Raw genomic sequence first — 11,603 nt, 5'->3', positions numbered from 1 at the left:
CTAATAAAATTGATTATGCTTATGTGGAGAGTAATTATTTTATGCATGAGACTCATGATAAGAATGCTTTATGTGATAGTTATATTGTTGAGTTTGCTCATGATGCTACTGAAAGTTATTATGAGAGAGGAAAATATGGTTGTAGAAATTTTCATGTTACTAAAACACCTCTCTATGTGCTGAAATTTTTGAAGCTACACTTGTTTTATCTTCCTATGCTTGTTACTTTGCTCTTCATGAACTTGTTTATTTACAAGATTCCTATGCATAGGAAGCATGTTAGACTTAAATGTGTTTTTAATTTGCCTCTTGATGCTCTCTTTTGCTTCAAATACTATTTCTTGCGAGTGCATCATTAAAACTGCTGAGCCCATCTTAATGGCTATAAAGAAAGAACTTCTTGGGAGATAACCCATGTGTTTATTTTGCTACAGTACTTTGTTTTATATTTGAGTCTTGGAAGTTTTTTACTACTGTAGCAACCTCTCCTTATCTTAGTTTTGTTGAATTGTTGTGCCAAGTAAAGTCTTTGATAGTAAGGTTCATACTAGATTTGGATTACTGCGCAGAAACAGATTTCTTGCTGTCACGAATCTGGGCCTAATTCTCTGTAGGTAACTCAGAAAATTATGCCAATTTACGTGAGTGATCCTCAGATATGTACGCAAATTTCATTCAATTTGAGCATTTTCATTTGAGCAAGTCTGGTGCCTCAATAAAATTCGTCTTTACGGACTGTTCTGTTTTGACAGATTCTGCCTTTTATTTCGCATTGCTTCTTTTGCTATGTGGGATGGATTTCTTTGTTCCATTAACTTTCAGAAGCTTTAGGCAATGTCCAGAAGTGTTAAGAATGATTGTGTCACCTCTAAACATGTGAGTTTTTGATTATGCACTAACCCTCTAATGAGTTTGTTTCGAGTTTGGTGTGGAGGAAGTTTTCAAGGGTCAAGAGAGGAGGATGATATACTATGATCAAGGAGAGTGAAAGCTCTAAGCTTGGGGATGCCCCGGTGGTTCACCCCTACATATTTCAAGAAGACTCAAGCATCTAAGCTTGGGGATGCCCAAGGCATCCCCTTCTTCATCGACAAATTATCAGGTTCCTTCTCTTGAAACTATATTTTTATTCGGTCACATCTTATGTACTTTACTTGGAGCGTCTATATGTTTCTTGTTTTTGTTTTTGTTTGAATAAATGCTTGTGTGGGAGAGAGACACGCTCCGCTGGTTCGTATGAACACATGTGTTCTTAGCTCTTAATTTTCATGGCGAAGGATGAAACTGCTTCGTTAATTGTTATATGGTTGGAATTGGAAAATGCTACATGTAGTAATTGGTAAAATGTCTTGGATAATGTGATACTTGGCAATTGTTGTGCTCATGTTTAAGCTCTTGCATCATATGCTTTGCACCTATTAATGAAGAAATACATAGAGCATGCTAAAATTTGGTTTGCATATTTGGTCTCTCTAAGGTCTAGATAATTTCTAGTATTGAGTTTGAACAACAAGGAAGACGGTGTAGAGTCTTATAATGTTTACAATATGTCTTTTATGTGAGTTTTACTGCACCGGTTCATCCTTGTGTTTGTTTCAAATAGCCTTGCTAGCCTAAACCTTGTATCGAGAGGGAATACTTCTCATGCATCAAAATACTTGAGCCAACCACTATGCCATTTGTGTCCACCATACCTACCTACTACATGGTATTTCTCCACCATTCCAAAGTAAATTGCTTGAGTGCTACCTTTAAATTTCCATTCTTTGTCTTTGCAATATATAGCTCATGGGACAAATAGCCTAAAAACTATTGTGGTATTGAATATGTACTTATGCACTTTATCTCTTATTAAGTTGCTCGTTGTGCGATAACCATGTTCCTGGGGACGCCATCAACTACTCTTTGTTGAATATCATGTGAGTTTCTATGCATGTTCGTCTTGTCTGAAGTAAGGGAGATTTACCGCTAGAATGGTTAGAGCATTGCATAATGTTAGAGAAGAACATTGGGCCGCTAACTAAAGCCATGATCCATGGTGGAAGTTTCAGTTTTGGACATATATCCTCAATCTCATATGAGAAAATTAATTGTTGCTACATGCTTATGCATAAAAGAGGAGTCCATTATCTGTTGTCTATGTTGTCCCGGTATGGATGTCTAAGTTGAGGATAATCAATAGCGAGAAATCCGATGTGAGCTTTCTCCTTAGACCTTTGTACAGGCGGCATAGAGGTACCCCTTTGTGACACTTGGTTAAAACATGTGCATTGCGATGATAATCCAGGTAATCCGAGCTAATTAGGACAAGGTGCGGGCACTATTACTTTACTATGCATGAGGCTTGCAACTTGTAAGATATAATTTACATAACACATATGCTTTATTACTACCGTTGACAAAATTGTTTCTTGTTTTCAAAATCAAAGCTCTAGCACAAATATAGCAATCGATGCTTTCCTCTTTGAAGGACCTTTCTTTTACTTTTATTGTTGAGTCAGTTCACCTATCTCTCTCCACCTCAAGAAGCAAACACTTGTGTGAACTGTGCATTGATTCCTACATACTTGCATATTGCACTTGTTATATTGCTTTGCATTGACAATATCCACGAGATATACATGTTATAAGTTGAAAGCAACCGCTAAAACTTCATCTTCCTTTGAGTTGTTTCAATACCTTTACTTTGAATTATTGCTTTATGAGTTAACTCTTATGCAAGACTTATTGATGCTTGTCTCGAAAGTACTATTCATGAAAAGTCTTTGCTATATGGCTCATTTGTTTACTCATGTCATTACCATTGTTTTGATCACTGCATTCATTACATATGTTTACAATAGTATGATCAAGGTTATGATGGCATGTCACTCCAGAAATTATCTTTGTTATCGTTTACCTGCTCGGGACGAGCAGAAACTAAGCTTGGGGATGCTGATACGTCTCCGACGTATCGATAATTTCTTATGTTCCATGCCACATTATTGATGATATCTAGATGTTTTATGCATACTTTATGTCATTATTATGCGTTTTCTGGAACTAACCTATTGACGAGATGCCGAAGGGCCAGTTGCTGTTTTCTGCTGTTTTTGGTTTCAGAAATCCTAGTAAGAAAATATTCTCGGAATCGGACGAAATCAACGCCAAAGATCTTAGAATCCCCGGAAGCATCCAGAACACCCGAGAGTCGCCAGAGGGGGGCCACAGGCCCACCAGATGATAGGCCGGCGCGGCCCAGGGGTGGCCCGCGCCTCCCTGTGGTGACGTCGCCTCGTTGACCCTCCGACGCCGCCTCTTCGCCTATTTAAGCCCCCTCGACCTAAAACCTCGATACGAAAAAGCCACGGTACGAGAAACCTTCCAGAGCCGCCGCCATCGTGAAGCCAAGATCTGGGGGCAGGAGTCTCTGTTCCGGCATGCCGCCGGGATGGGGAAGTGCCCCCGGAAGGCTTCTCCATCGACACCACTGCCATCTCCACCGCCATCTTCATCAACGCTGCTGTCTCCCATGAGGAGGGAGTAGTTTTCCATCGAGGCTCGGGGCTGTACCGGTAGCTATGTGGTTAATCTCTCTCCTATGTACTTCAGTACAATGATCTCATGAGCTGCCTTATGATTGAGATTCATATGAGTTTTGTATCACAATTCGTCTATGTGCTACTCTAGTGATGTTATTAAAGTATTCTATTCCTCCTGCATGATGTAAAGTGGACAGTGTGTGCATCATGTAGTACTTGGCGTAGTTTATGATCGTGATCTCTTGTGGATTGTGAAGTTAACTATTACTATGATGGTATTGATGTGATCTATTTGGTTATGTTGATCTATCTTGCACTCTAAGGTTATTTAAACATGAATATCGAATATTGTGGAGCTTGTTAACTCCGGCATTGAGGGTTTGTGTAATCCTACGCAATTAGTGGTGTTCATCATCCAACAAGAGGGTGTAGAGTCTAGCATCTATCTATCTATTCTGTTATGTGATCAATGTTGAGAGTGTCCACTAGTGAAAGTATGATCCCTAGGCCTTGTTCCTAAATACTGCTATCGCTGCTTGTTTACTGTTCTACTGCATCTGTACTGTCCGCAATATTACCACCATCGAACACACGCCAGTCCTGGATAGCAAAGCACTTTTCTGGCGCTGTTGCTACTGCTCATATATATTCATACCACCTGTATTTCACTATCTCTTCGCCGAACTAGTGCACCTATTAGGTGTGTTGGGGACACAAGAGACTTCTTGCTTTGTGGTTGCAGGGTTGCATGAGAGGGATATCTTTGACCTCTTCCTCCCTGAGATCGATAAACCTTGGGTGATCCACTTAAGGGAAACTTGCTGCTGTTCTACAAACCTCTGCTCTTGGAGGCCCAACACTGTCTACAAGAATAGAAGCTCCCGTAGACATCAGTGACCAAGAGCTCGTTGTAAACGGTTACACCGATGCAAGTTGGAACACTGATCCTGATGACTCTAAGTCACAGTCTGGGTACGTGTTTATATTGAATGGTGCTGCAGTAAGCTGGGCAAGCTCGAAGCAGTGCACGGTGGCGAAGTCTTCAACGTAATCGAGTACATAGCGGCTTCAGAGGCTTCATCAGAAGCGGTATGGATGAAGAGGTTCATTGTAGAGCTCGGTGTGGTTCCTAGTGCATTGGACCCATTAATCATTTACTGTGATAACATGGGTGCCATCGCCAATGCACAAGAGCCAAGGTCACACAAGAGGCTGAAGCATATCAAGCTGCGTTACCACTCAATTCGCGAGTACATCGAAGATGGAGAAGTAAAGATTTGCAAATTACACACTGATCTGAATGTAGCAGATCCGTTGACACTAGTAGGAAAAGCCTCATCAGTGGCGCACGAAAATGGGCTTCTGTGGCGCACGGGTGGTGCGCCACAGAAACGTCGCCACAAAAATAAGGTTTCTGTGGCGCATCTGGCTGTGCGCCACAGAATTAAGGTTTCTGTGGCGCACTGGGTCCCGTGCGCCACGTAAATAGGTAGTTACGTGGCGCATGAGTTGTAGCTGCGCCACGTAAATGGGTGCGCCACAGAATTATGTTTTGGTGCGCCACAGAACAATCTACAGGTATACTCGATTTTGTGCTCCCTGGTGTATTATACAGGTTTTATACTAGTTTTATACACCGTATACAGGTTATATACTGATATAATATAGACAGATATAACATGGACATATATAATCATCACATCATCATCACATTACTTAGAGCCCGATCGAGTTATACATATAGCTCCATACAACTCATAATCGATGCAAATTAAGAAAGTTCTCATCATCTCAAGATACAAACGAAGTGACACCGGCCGCCGCCTACACTAGGATGAAATAGAGTACCGCCACGACGATGGTGAGCAAGAGCGAGAGCACAAGGAAGGTCTTCATCTTGCTCTTGTTCGCTTGGTGCGCCCTCCACTTGGCAACCGCCTCGTGTCTAGTCGGGTACCCTTTGTAGCAGTTGCCGCTGAACTTGTTCACCTGTTTCTTGCACTCCTCCCACTCCTCGTACACTCCTGGAACCCGCCCCTCGAACACGACGTAGTGCGTCATCTCTATGGACACAAGGCATATTAGTATATAACGCAATGGAAAGAGTTAGAGGGTTCACATGCATACATATTCACAAGAATTAAAGCAAGGAAATAATAATAAACCTAAAAGACATATAGCATCTGTATCACATAAGTAATATGGTTCAACGATAACGACTACAATAGTAATTGAAGTCCAACAACGACGACCACCGTTTCAAGCAAATTAAGCAAGTTTAGTTTACAACACTGTACAAATTGTCCATCGATTCAAAGTAATGCTAGGCACACCGGCCTCGGTCAACGAGACGTCTTCTTGAGCGGCTCCGGGAACGGCTTGTACAAGTCCTTTGTCGTCCACGTCCTTCCATCACCCTGCCTATGTAGGCGTTCTTCGATATCCCTCTTAGACAACCCTCTGAGTTGGTGTAAGAGCCCCGATGAGTTGGATACATCTTGTAAGATAATTTCCGAGAGCTTTACTTGGATGCGATGGAAGTCTTCTCTAAGATCATCATCATTGATTTGCCTCGACATTTTAACGGGGTCTCGCTTACTAGGTGGCAAAGACATCATCTCTGCATCCTCGACAAACCCTTTAAGGTGATGGAGGACATAGAAGGCCTCCTTAATGCTGCCAGCTGGCTGCTTGACACAAGGGAAGTCGATCACGTGCTTGAACCCGGGCTTTTTAGTGTCCGGCCTGATATGTTGCCCATTTTTGTCGAAGGTGCCTCCATTTTTGGAGTAGCCAAGGATAGCCTCATCGAGAACACCCCTTATTCTCTTGTAGTCTTTCTTCGTCGTCGTACTCGACGAGTCGAAATACTGGGCTAGTGACCACTTCGGATCTAGGATGATGAGTGTGCAGTATTTGTCCCTGCTCAACACATGCAATTGAAATGGAATGTTGGAAATGATCGGCAATGGAAGAAATATATAAGAAAGCATAAGTTACGACGGCCGTGAGCGGATGTGTACTTACTCGGGAAAGACAGTGTAAGAATGGTGTTGCTCTCTTTGTACATGAGCATGAAGTTCTGGAGGTATCGCACCGCCTTGGTCCGTGTCCTTGAGCCGTCCTGGAGCTGGCTATCGCGCATGTAGTAGGGATCCGCTACCGCGATGTGGCGGGGTCTCTCTCTGTTGATCTTCATCTGAAGATTGATCACGTATAGGCGGACCAAGTTATAGTCGAGCCGTTTCGAGTGAAATAGGTTGAAGACGTCCTCGAACGCTATGAAGAAGATATCCACGGGGTCTTCATTGACGAAGTTCTGGTCGGACGGCACCTTGACCGTGAACACCGGGTAATTTGGATCCTTTTCTTTAAGAAGGACGCTCTCTAGATAAATAATAGTGTTCTGCAAAGGGAGCATTGGTCCACTTGCGAGGTGTTCCATGTCCGGAGGCAGATCGCTACCAGCTTCATGACACCGGGGCAAGCCATCCGGTGTAGGTGGTACCATGTCGTCGGCCCGGATCCTCTTAGGAGCAGGCTGGTTCGAAGATGCGCCCTTCTTGGCTCCTCTCTTCCTTGCCTTCTTCACCTGACCTACTGGGGGTGCTGGTGGTGCAGATGGTGGTGCTTCGGGTGCTGGTGGTGCTTCGGGTGCTGGTGGTGCTTCTGAGGTCGCTGGGGTTGATTTGGGTGGCTCCCCGATGATCGTGCAGCGTGTTAGGGCTGAAAACGGTAGCAGGCTTGACTTGAGCTGGATTGCCAGCCTCCGGAGGAGTGTCTTGAGAAAGACCCGTGAAGACCAGGCGCTGCTTTGTCACTGTAGGGGGACGACCAAGTTGATCGCCGTGTGTGCGGAAGGCTTGTTCATCCATAGGAGGCATGTACATATCTTGGCTGCAGGCGCCAGTGTTGATGTAGGCATCGATGTCATCATCATCATCTGCATCGTTGCCATCAAGTGGCGCCATGTCCTGGACCTTAGGTGGTGGCGGTTGCGATGCCGCCGCTTGGCGTACCGTGCGTCTAGTTGACGGTCGTTGCGGTAGCGCTCCCAACAACTGTTTGTGGCGTGTGGTGGTGGCGGCGATCGTCGGTTCCTTCCGGGTGGCGGCGGCGACCGCCGGTTCCTTCAGGGTAGTGGGGGCGGCGACCGCCGGTTCCTTAAGGGTGTCGTCGGCGCTGGCGATCTTGGGCCGGATGATAGGGGAGGTGGCGCCGGTGCTTTTCTTAGCACTCGGAAGCCCCCCCCCCCCCCCCAGACGAATCTGGTTCTTCGGCCATTTCATAACCCATGAGGTGCAATCCCCAAGGGTCAAAACGTCGCCTTCGTCTGTGCCCGGAGGTTGAAAGGGGGGCATGCCGTAGCGGTACTCCGGCACTACCATTACCAACTTGACCTTCGCCACGTCTTCCGCCAATCTAGTGCCGTGCATAATGCGGGAAGCCATGACATGGCCGCTAGCAACTTCCACCAACTTGCCGCCGGGCTCCACCGCTTGCGTAAATATGCATGGTTCATCCCGAGTCGTGGGCGCCATGTTGGGCATCGTGAGATGGCAGTCACGAAAGGCATATATAGTTAAAGAAGATGACGCGAAGGAGTAACTAATGAGTTTACCTCCTTGATGGCGTCGATCTCGCCATCGTCGATACAAGGGCGGCGGTTGGGGGCGTCGATGCGACCAGTTGGAGCTGCGGCGGCGGTTGGAGCTGGGGCGTCGGGTGGAGCGGCGGCGTCTGGTGGAGCCCCGACGCCGGCGTCGGGTGGAGCGGCACCGTCGGCGACACGTGGAAGCTTGAGTTGCTGCCGCTGATGCTGGGCACATGTATCGGCCCCACTTGACCTCCCGCATTCCAAGCAGCTAACACCTCCATCAACCTGTGGGGATGATCCGTCGATCTTCTCGTCCAATAACTTGTTCATCATCTCCGTGTTCTCCACAAAGCTTTTCGCCACCAGCTTCTCTAGTGACTCCACCTTCTTCTTCAGCTCCTGAACCTCGGATTTATCCTTAGCCAACGACCTCCTCTCCAGCTTTCTCGTCTTGGCATCCGATCCGTAGTACTCGGATAGCTTCATACTTGTGCCAAAGCCGGACACACGGCCACCCGACGTCAGTGGCTTGTCCAGCTCCCTCTCCTTGTATTTGTTCATCGCCCGTTGGAAAGGCGTGTCCCACGGTTCCGTCGACCCTGGGACGACGGGCCAGCCTTCGTCAACTCTTCATCCTTCAGACAAAGGAACTTAAGGTTAGCCCATTTGGCTTCATTGCCTGATAAGATGAGCGAAATAATATAGAACTATCCTTACCAGGTACTTCTCGAAATCCCTCACGTCTTTGTGATCCGTAATAAATTCTCCCGTCTTCCAGTCTAAGTAGTAGCGGGACCGGACAAAGTTCCTAGCCTGTTCATCCTGGATTTTGTGCCAGGGGTTTTCTTTCCCCAGACGTACCATCTCGGCATCCTCCTTGTCCCAAGTGGGCTGTTTTCCTCGGTAACCGCCGCTTCCGCAATGGTGGGTCCCTAAGTTCAACTCCCGCATTTTCTTCCCCTGTGCGGTCCATTTTTAACAAGTTGTCACTCTCTAAGTAAGACTTGAATGCATTAAAGTCTTCTAAGGAGAGCGACGGTTCTTTGGTACTTATCCTCTCCCAGCTTGCACCGGCATCGATCTTTTTCTTCAGCCGGTTCTTCCAGCTGCTCAAGGCGGTGCTCATCTTCGTGAGAGCTAAAGATTCCACCTTCTTATTGAACGGCTCCGGGAACGTGTATCGTTGGTGAAGCTTCTGGAGGAGGGATTGGGTGAGAGCCTCGTTCTCCTTGCTTCTGAGGTCCTGAGTTAGGATCGGCACGGTTTCACGGACGATGCACCCTAGTTGCATGCCGTACCCTTTGGCAACCCACGAAGGCTCCAAGGATAGGCCACTTTCGGAGACTACCGTGAAATGATCGGTGATGTTGGCGAGCACTTGCGGCCTCCGATCCCTCCTTGGCCTCCTCGCCGTCCTCTTCTTCTTACCCTCCTAAGGGTTGTCGCCGCTATCACCTTCCGTGCGGTTGGCTGCGTTCTCTTCACCGGTCGTCTCTTCACCGGTCTCGGCGGCGGCGTCCCAGTTATCGTCATCGTCGCCGGTGTCGGCGGCGCCCCCCCGGCCCTCTCCCTCGGAGGCGGCATCCTGGCCCTCGTCGGTGTCGTCGGCGGCCTCCTGGCCCTCTCCCTCGGAGGCGGCGTCCCGGCCCTCTTCCTCATCGCCGGGTGACTCGGCGGCGGCCTTCCAGGGCTGCTCGTAGCCCTCCCAGAAGTCCTTGTTGGCCTCTCTCGCTTCTTCGTTCTGGCTCCTGGGCTTAGAAGTGCTGCCCGACATGTTTATTTGCACTTCATTAAAAAGAGGCAACAAGTTAGTACAAAAGTCAACAAAAAAATTCGGCATGACTTTTGCTAATTTTTCTACGTAGGAGTGCCCATTTCTCAACCGAAACGGAAGTTAATCAACGCATCGGGAGAAATGGGCAACTCAATGAAATCCCTGCAAAAATATCCACCATATACACCATATATCCAACATATCCACCATATATCGACCATACAAAGTTGCATCAACACAGAGGAAATAGGGTTTGCAAGGAGCACAACCTGGAGCACTACAACCTGGAGCACAACTTCATATATATTGTATCAAATGGAACCTGGAGCACTACAACCTGGAGCACTACGAAAATCTGGAGCACTATATTGTATCAAATGGAACCTGGAGCACAACTTCACCACAACCTGGAGCACTACAACTTGGAGCACTACAAAAATCCTAAAGCACTACAACCTGGAGCACTACAACCTGGAGCAAGACTACACCGCTTCATATCAGCTTCATATCAGCTTCATATCAGCACAAATAAATGCAATATCAGCACAACCTGAGCAGTACTACAACCTGAGCAAGACTACCTGCTACAACCCGGAGCACTACATTTCCATTAATAGATAACATTTTCTATCTGCTTCATATCAGCACAAATAAATGCAATATCTGCTTCTATCAAATGGAGCTTCATATTTTCTATCTAGCATATTCACTTCATATATATTGTATAAACAAGCATAAATGAATTCAAACAAGCATATACAAGATAATGAGCATGACCATGAGCATGATCATTTCATAAATGAATTCAAACAGTAGCATTTCATGAACAGTAGCATTTTTATCTTGAAACCAATAGCTAATCAAATTTTAAATGAATTCAAACAGTAGAATTTCATGAACTAGTACTATAGGATTTTTTCCCCATAACCATCCTAGACAGAGATTATTTCCTACCATCTGCATAGAAGCATTACATAAACCTTACATTACATACATTATTTCCTACCATCTGCATAGAAGCATTACATAAACCCTTTTATTCATCATTGCATGGAAGCATTACATCAACCCTTACATTACATAATTATTCAGACAACCTAGGACACACACTAAAACTAGATGGCTGAAACTACAACTAACTACAACAAACTAGGATAACAAATCTTTGATTTTTTTCATGCCCTTCCTCAGCCAGCACAAGATAACTCCAGCTTTAACCTTTTCTTCAAGATTTGGTTCTACATAGTAGGGCAACACCTCTGTGGGTCCTCCTTCCCTCAACTGATGCTTATACTTTTTCAGTTTGATCATGCCCTTAGGTCTAGATTTTGGAACTGGGAGAACTTGTGTAGTGTATGTGAACACACCTAGCTGGTTCAAGCCATCCGTCGCTTCTTCTTCCCGAACCCGGCAGCAGAAGCTTCCCTCTCTTGCACACTTCTCCTACGATACACTAGCAACTCCTTGTCTGCCCTACCCATAGAAAAAGTCTTGGAAAGAGTGGCATCCCTAGAGCCAGAGGCACCAAGGGAGCCAGTGCTCCTCCTCTTTGCACTCCAGACAGGTTGTCCATGTTTGGTGTGGTTTTCAGTGTTCACTACACTAGGCATTTATATAGGATGGAGGGCATGCACAGAGGGTATGAGAACACAAGCTGAACAGCTTGTGTTACATAGGACAATGCCATCGCTTTCTTTTTTGAATTGTGATG

Source organism: Lolium perenne, chromosome 4 (genome assembly GCF_019359855.2).
Source record: "Lolium perenne isolate Kyuss_39 chromosome 4, Kyuss_2.0, whole genome shotgun sequence".
Taxonomy (NCBI): Eukaryota; Viridiplantae; Streptophyta; class Magnoliopsida; order Poales; family Poaceae; genus Lolium; species Lolium perenne.
Note: the sequence above shows the minus strand (reverse complement) of the source record.